The sequence below is a fragment of the Equus asinus genome, chromosome 17, assembly GCF_041296235.1.
Source record: "Equus asinus isolate D_3611 breed Donkey chromosome 17, EquAss-T2T_v2, whole genome shotgun sequence".
NCBI lineage: Eukaryota > Metazoa > Chordata > Mammalia > Perissodactyla > Equidae > Equus > Equus asinus.
Genome location: NC_091806.1, coordinates 13,625,403 through 13,633,859, shown reverse-complemented (window position 1 = coordinate 13,633,859; position 8,457 = coordinate 13,625,403).

The following is an 8,457-nucleotide window of genomic DNA, read 5'->3' as shown; positions in this document are numbered from 1 at the left end:
CTGCATTTACGATGGAAAATAAATAGTCACGCTTTATAGGAGTAGTCCAGGCATTCAAGAGGTAGCTTTCACTAGGAGGGTCTAATCCCTTGACCTGTTGAGTATAACATTTGTTTGTTCATAGCTGTGTTTCCCACTATCATTTGTTGGGTCTGCCAGGATAGTAAACATACCCTATTAATGATTGTATCTCCAGAATCTATAAGTGTACCTAATATATGTTAAGTGATTAATATTTGACTAGTAAAAGTGTTCTTATAGGGGCCAGCCCTGTGGCATAGCAGTTGGGTTCACACACTACACTTTAGTGGCCTGGGGTTTACCGGTTCGGATCCCGGGTGCGGATATACACACCACTTGTCAAGCCATGCTGTGGCAGGCATCCCACATATAAAATGGAGGAAGATGGGCACAGATGTTAGCTCAGGGCCAATCTTCCTCACCAAAAAGAGGAGGATTGGCTATGGATGTTAGTTCAGAGCTAAACTTCCTCAACAGAAAAAAAAAAGAAAAGTTCTTATGAACCTAATTATTACTCCAAACTATAGAAAAGTATTAATTTTTACTTATAATAATGCAAAATTCTATACTTTACCAATATTGTATTTTACCAAAAATAAATAGCTCTGATTTAAACATTCGTGAGATTCTCCAAATTTCTTAACATATTCAGTGAGAAAAATAAATCATTAAGGAATGCTCAAAAATTGCAAATCATGCTAAGTATCCCACAGTGACAATTAAAATAAGATAAATTAAGATCTACACTATGCCAAATTCAACAACAAAAGGTGGAAAAACAAACCACTTATATGGTTTTCTAGGTGTAAAATGCTGGGAAATAATTTCAACCAGCAAATCAGCAAGATTTTGTTCACTCTAGACTCTGAAATTTTGAGTTTTAGTCCAGATCCTTTGGAAATATATGATCGCAATGCCTAAAGATGCTTATATTTAACTGTCTATAGATTAAAATCTGTTTCCCATGTAAACAACAGCTCTTTTTAAAATGATTCAATAATGACTATAAAAATGATGCAGCAAGAATTCTGATGTCCTAATAAACTCTTATTCAGTTCAGTTGATTCTTTTAAAAGATAAACTTTAAAGAAATATCACAAGTCAATTTCTTCATAGTAAAGGATAAATGCTACCTCTAAAACCAGAATATGGTTGAATAGACTTTGGGGATAAACACAGAAAAACAACAATCAGAGAGTCTCACAGATAGTCTTTGTCAGTTTTGTTTTATAATTTTGCATGGGTGGGTGCAATGCAATTCTCAGTCCTCAAAAGTGTACTTTTTGAGTATTCATGTTCTAAATTCTCATTTGGAAGTTGAGCCTCAGAATCTACACTTGCCAACTATGTGACCTTTGGTAAATTACTCAAGATCCTCTGTGTAATGAGACTTTTAATAGCACCTAACATGTAGGGTGATTTTAAGGATTAAATATGATAATGCAAATAAAGCTCATCCAAAGTTGTCGGACAAATGATATGCATTAAATAAATTCAAGATATTATTCACTATTATTTGTTTCCCCATGTTACTTTAGTGCAACATCTGTACAACTAGTTTTACATGAGTTTCTCAATAGTCCACTCTCTTCCCTAATTATCCAAAGGAGCACTCTGGGACGCATGGATGGATTGACGGAGTCACCATTGTAATACAATTATGGAAGCTTTCCTTTCTTTACCATTCACATTACTTTATGGAAATTCTCCTGTCTGTCTTTCTCCATATTTCATTCTTCTGAAATTCTAGCTTTGGTCCTGTTATAGAGAATATATATCAATAATAAAATTTAAAACCTAATTATCATATTTAACCAATCAAATTAATTGAATAAAACTTTAATAGCATTTTTAGTCAATAATGCAGAGAGCTGGATAATCAAAGAAATGGGCGTTATTTTGGATATTTTTTAAAGCATCTATATGAAGTTTAATGTGGTTCATGTCTAGTAAGGTAGTAGCTTTTATTTTACATCTTGGCAGTAGCATTAATGCCCAAGGAGAAATCTTCTCCTAGGTAAAGGAAGATATGACTGGGCACTTAATCAACAATGAACAACAAATCACTTCACCGATTTTGTTAAAGCATTTTGTCCCCAAGACTACTTTTTCAAAATTAAGTTCACTGAGGGATCATGCTCCACAGAACTGAGACCTTCCACGTGATCCGTCTAGTACATTTTATGTTTTCAGAGGCTTCCCCTGGCTAATCACTTCAGGGGAATTAAGCGAAAAAAATGCAATCTAACAGCAAAGAGCAAGTCACTTATTAACAGCAAAGCCATAAGGTTGTGTGAACAAGAAACCTTTATTTTCAATTAATCAGTGTATATTTGAAATTCTCAAATCCAAGAGGGTACTGGAGTGAAGTAAAAAGCTTAGGTCTTTGTATATGGCAAATATATTTAATGAAAATGTTACAAATTATTGCTAATCAATTTACTAAAATTTCAATACAACTCAGATGGGATAACATCCACAATAAAAATTCCAATTCAAAAATTTGTCCCAAAAGAAAACAATTTTTCTTGAAGAGAAATATAGAAACAAGCAACTACAATGGATAATTTGAAAGACTATTATAAGGTCATACAAGACAAAAACAAAAAAGCTAAATCCAGAGATATTTGACATTTGATATTAAGATGTATTTTATATAATAATGGCAAGTCCTTAAATCTGAATCTCTGTATACATGCTCTAAAAATATGCTATTTCTTTGTAGAGGTTTGTTGGTACAAAGGTTTTCTATCTCTTTATTTATATTCCCATTTTATTCATATTCATATTTACATTTTATTCATACATAATGTTCTTGAAACTTGCCATATCTTCTATTACTTCTTGAGCATCTTTGAGTCAGTGGTGTTAAAGTATTTGTCTAGTCATCAGGTATTTTGGGGACAACTTCTGTTGATTCATTTTTTTTTTCATTTGAATGGGCCATACCTTCCTGTTTCTTTGTATTCTTCATGGTTTTATTTTGAAAACCAGACTTTTAAATCTAACACTCTGGTAACTTTAGAAATCAGATTCTCTCCCCTTCCCCAGGTTTATGGATTTTTGGTGTTCTTCTTGTTTTAGTTGCTATTGCTATTGTTTTGCTTTTTATGGTTGTAGGCTCTCTCTGTGCCAAGGATCAGCCTGAGGTGTACACTTAAGGTCTTCCCAGGTCTTTTCTGAGCCTGATCCTTCCCCTGGGCATGCAAGGTGACTTCCCAATTTCCCTAGTATATGTGGTTGATTTCGAATGTCTTATTCTTTGATATCTAGCTCCTAAAAGGGGAAAAGAAAAATAGAGGGAAAAAAGCATCACCCCCTTTAAACATCCTGGAACTCAGTTCAACCAGAGAGAGAGGAGCTTTTAACAATGGGAGGAGGAGCAAGAACAATGGCCACCACCTCAGCGTCTGAACTTCTATGGTTATAAATAGCAATCAGGGATCAGAGCACAGATTCTGATATTTGGAGAGTAGGGTCATTTTTGCCCACCCTGGATCCCACAAGCTGTGTGCAGGCTGCTCCAGGAACACAGGCACAGCTGCCTGCCACAGGGCTGAGGAGGGTGGGGATGGGGAGCTGTACTATGCCAAAAGTTGAAATTGACTGAAATTAACTGCAATTTACCATTGAAGCCTTGCCTGGAAGTTGTAAGCCTTTGATAGACTCCAAAGTTCCAATAAATTACATCAGCTAGAACCCGCCAGTGCAGTTATTCTCCAGGTGGAAAGGCAAATTTCTGGTGCTTCTTACTCCACCATCTTCCTCAAATCCTCTGCCCTGGGCTGCTTTGTGGAATGAAGAAAAGGTTCTAAAATTAGATAGTAGTAAACACACTAAACACCCTTTGTAAACACACTAAAAACCACTGAATTATTTTCTTTAAAATGTTGAATTTTATGATACGTGAATATATCAATAAATAAAATGTTTGCTTGTATATAGCTCCATTCCCTCCCCCCCTTCTTTTGTACTGTTATTATCATACAAAGTGTATCTTCATATATTTTAAAGGAATTCACATAGCTTTTGACTTATTTCTGCTGTCATTTAAATCAGATAATAAAAGAATTAAAAGCAAATATATCTCTATTTATATTGTATTTTTTGTTTGCCTATGTAGTTATTTTTATCAATGCTGTTTATTTCTTCATGTGGATACAAGATAGTGTCTAGTGAGCTTTCATTTCAGCCTGAAGGATTGCCTCAAGTATCTGTTATAGGGCAAGTTTATAGCAATGATTTCTTTAAATTTTTGTTTATCTGGAAATTTTTTCCTTCAATTTTGACTGATAATTTTCATGATATTTAACTCTGGATTTACAGTGTTTATAAAACTCATTAGATATGTTATCCACTGTCTTCACACACAGGGTTTTTGAGGAGATATTCACTGTGAATCTTATTGAGGAAAACTTTTAGGTAATGAATTGCTTCTTGCTACTTTCCAGGTTCTCTCTTTTTCTTGGGGCTTCACACTTTGATTATGAGGTATCTTGGAGAACATCTCTTTAACTTTATCCCAGTTGGCCTTTATTGAGATTCTCCAATGTACAGATAAATGTTTTGTATCAAATTTTGAAAGATTAATTATTTTTTCAAATATTCTTTTTATGCATATCTTTGTCTGCTCTTATTATTGAACTATCATATGTGTATGTTGCTATGCTTGGGGTTGTCCCACAGGTCTCTGAGATGCTGTTTATTTTTCTGCATTCTTTTTTCTTTCTGTCCTTCAGAACGGAGAATCTCAATGACCTGTCTTCAACTTCATTGATTGTTTCTTCCACTTGCTCAAATCCACTACTGAGCCATTTTAGTGAATTTTTTCATTTCAATTTTTATACTTTCAATTGTAGAATTTCTTCTTGTTCTTTTTTATAATTTTCCTCTACCTATTGGTATAAACCTTTTAGTTTTGAGGCATTTTTCTATAATTATCTCTTTTAGCTCTTTAGATATGGAAACTTTTAGTTCTTTGAATATTTTAAAATCACTAATTTAGTCTTTGTCTAGCAAGTGCACCATCTAGGCTGCCTTAGGGACAGTATACAGTAACAGTTTTGTTTATTTTATTTTGTAGAAGCTATACATTTGTGTTTTTTGTATGTCTTAATTTTTCAATGAAAACTGGAAATTTAAATAATATAATGTAGCAAATCTGGAAATTGTATTTGCCCCACCACTACCACTCAGAATTTCTTGGATTTCCTATTTGTTGTTGCTGCAACTTGTTTTTTCATTGATTTTCCTTAACTAATTTTAATATCTGCATTCATCATCATGAATGATCCCTGAAGTTTTTGCTCAATTTGCTTAGTGGTCAGCTAATTATTGGATGGAGAGTTCCTTAAATGTGTTAAACCAATCAGTTTCCCAGCCTTTTGTGTGGGGTTATGTGTGTGTTTTGGGCATGGCTTTAATGCTCCAGCAAGGAGTTTTCAAATATATTTTACCCTTCACTTCCTGTGTGCAAAGCCTCAAGGTTAGTTGATAATGAAATATTAGAGCTTTCTAAGGTAATTCTTTAGAATTTATCCAGACTTGGGCATGCACATGGCCTCCTAGACTACCAGGGATATATTGCAGCTTTTCGAATTCCTCTATGGATATATCATTCTACAGATTTTTCTGTTGAGTTTTTTAGTCAGATTCTTGTTTCTCCCATTTATTATTGTCACCTCAGACAGCTGGGATGTTGAAAGATTTCCAATGAAGTTTTCTTAGACAAATGTCTCAGAGAAAATGTTCTCACAGAGTGAACTCTGTGACAGATTAAATAAAGACAAGCCCTGCAGATGAGAGATATGGGATGCTTAAAGATAAATAAAATAATTATCTGACAGTGAAGTCTGAAGTAGTTCTAAACCTCTTCAGCCCCCTCCAATGTATGGCAGAATCCTGGTTTTCAAGAGCATCATGATTGCAAAGACACCATGTTCTTGGGGAGAGGGTTATGGAAGACAGGAAGTTAAAATGCCACAAAACTCACTGTTGTTACCAGGATTCAGCTGTTTATTTTTTTTTCTTAAATAATCTGCAGATTGTTGAAAGTTTTTCATTAATTTTAAGATCTCCAATAAAGTTTATTTTGATGATTTCTACCAGTATTTTCATTGTTTTTATGAAGGAATGAATTTTTATAGGTCATTATTCCACCATTCTGGAAGTAACTCCTTTGACTTTTCAGATTTGGAAAACAGCATATAAAATATTAGATATGTACCTCTGTTTATGGAGTTGCCTAAAAAGTCTCAAGTTTTGAGTTAGTTCAGAACAGGAGAAGACTCTGCAGAAGATCCTGTTTGTACTAAAAGTTACCCTGACAAATGTGCCTTATGACTATGCAGATGAATCACATTGGAATTATTTTTATGTAGTAAAGTGATATAATGTGGTTATGTGGTAAGCCTCCAAAGGAGACTCACAGTGCAGACATTTAGGATTTTTAATGACTCAGTACACCCTTCTTTTGGCAAAAACTTTCCTTTGACAAAGCAATTCAAGCCTTGCTAACAGGCTTTGCTATAGACAAAAGTCAACTATGGGATTCCAAGAGACAATAAGCAGAAAATATCCATTGTTAAGGAGGTGTTATTTTACCCAGCAAATTCTAAAAATGTGTAAGTAAAACTGCTTACTATTTTAAAATAGAAATTATATATATTATATCCTGGCTCTAACAGGTACAGAAAGTACAAGTAATTTGCTTGAGCATGGACTAAAATTTCCACATTAGTGGGTCTGGCACATAAGGATTTAAAAGTTGCCACACCATCCTAACAACAATTAAAAAGATGAACAAACTGAAAAACCAACATTGCTCTAAGATCATTATTCTATGAGCATTCTATTACTGTGATACCAAAACCAATGATATTATGAGAAAACTACAGACCAGTATCTCTCATAAACATAGATGCAAAAATCCTGGAGAAAATATCAGCAAATCAAACCCAACAATGTGTAAAAACACATCCATGATGACCAAGTAGGATTCATGCAAGGGCTGCAAGGCTGTTTCAACATTTGAAATCAATTAACGTAATCCAGCACATCAACAGGCTATTGAAGAAAAATCATATGTCAATAAATAAAGAAAAAGACAAAATACAACACCCATGCATGATAAAAATTCTTGAGAAAATAGGAATAGAGGGGAATATCCTCAATCTGATAGAGAATATCTACAAAATATCCTACAGCTAATACCATATTTAATGTGAGAAACTCAAAGCTTACCCGCTAAGATGAGGAATAAGATAAAGATGTCCTTTTCCACCACTGCTTTTCAAAATTGTACTGCAACTAATAGCTCATGCAATAAGACAAGGAAAGGGAATCAAAGATATGCAGGTGAGAAGGAAGAAATAAAACTGTCTTTGTTCACAGATGGCACGATAATCTATGTAGAAAATCCAAAAGAGTTGATTTTAAAAAAAACTCCTGTAACTAATAAGAGATTATAGCCAGGTTGAAGGATACAAGGTTAATCTACAAAAGTCAGTTTCCTATGTAGCAGCAATGAACAAATAGAATTTGAAATTAAAAGCGCATTACTACGTACATTAGCCCACCTCCAATCCCTGAATAAAATGCTTAGGTACAAATCTAACAAAATATATAGAATATTTATATGGGGAAAACTATAAAACTCTAATGAAAGATATCGAGGAAGAACTCAATAAATGGAGAAATATTTTGTGTTCACCAATGGGAAGTCTCAGTATTGTCAAGATGTCAGTTTGTCTCAACTTGATCAACAGATTCAATGTAATCCCAATCAAAACTTCAGCAAATTCTTTTGTGGATATCAACCAAATGATCCTAAAGTTTATATGCAGAAGTGAAAGACTCAAAATAGTCAAATATATATTGAAGGAGAACAAAGTTGGAGGACTGATAATGCCTGACTTGAAATTTACTATAATGCTACAGTAAAGAAGACAATGTAGCCATGATGAAAAAATACACCAATAGATCCATGGAACAGAACAGAGAGCACAGAAATAGACCATATAAATATGGTCATCTGATCTTTGACAAAGGAACAAAGACAATACCAAGGATGAAAGATAGACTTTTCAACAAATGGTGTGGAACTACCAGACACACACAAACAAAAAAATAAATCTAGACACTGACCTTATCCTCTTCAGAAAAATTAACTCAAAATGGATCATAAATCTAAACGTAAAATTATAAAACTCCTTGAAGAAAACATAGGAGAAAATCTAGATAATCTTGAGAACGGCAATGACTTAGCTACAACACCAAAGGTAGGATCCATGAAAGAAAGTATTGATACACTGGACTTCATTAAAATTAAAAACTTGTGCTTTGTGAAAGTCAGTGCAAGAGATTGAAAAGACAAGCTACCTATCAGGAGAAATATTTGCAAGGTATATCTAATAAAGGACTGTTACCCAAAATATA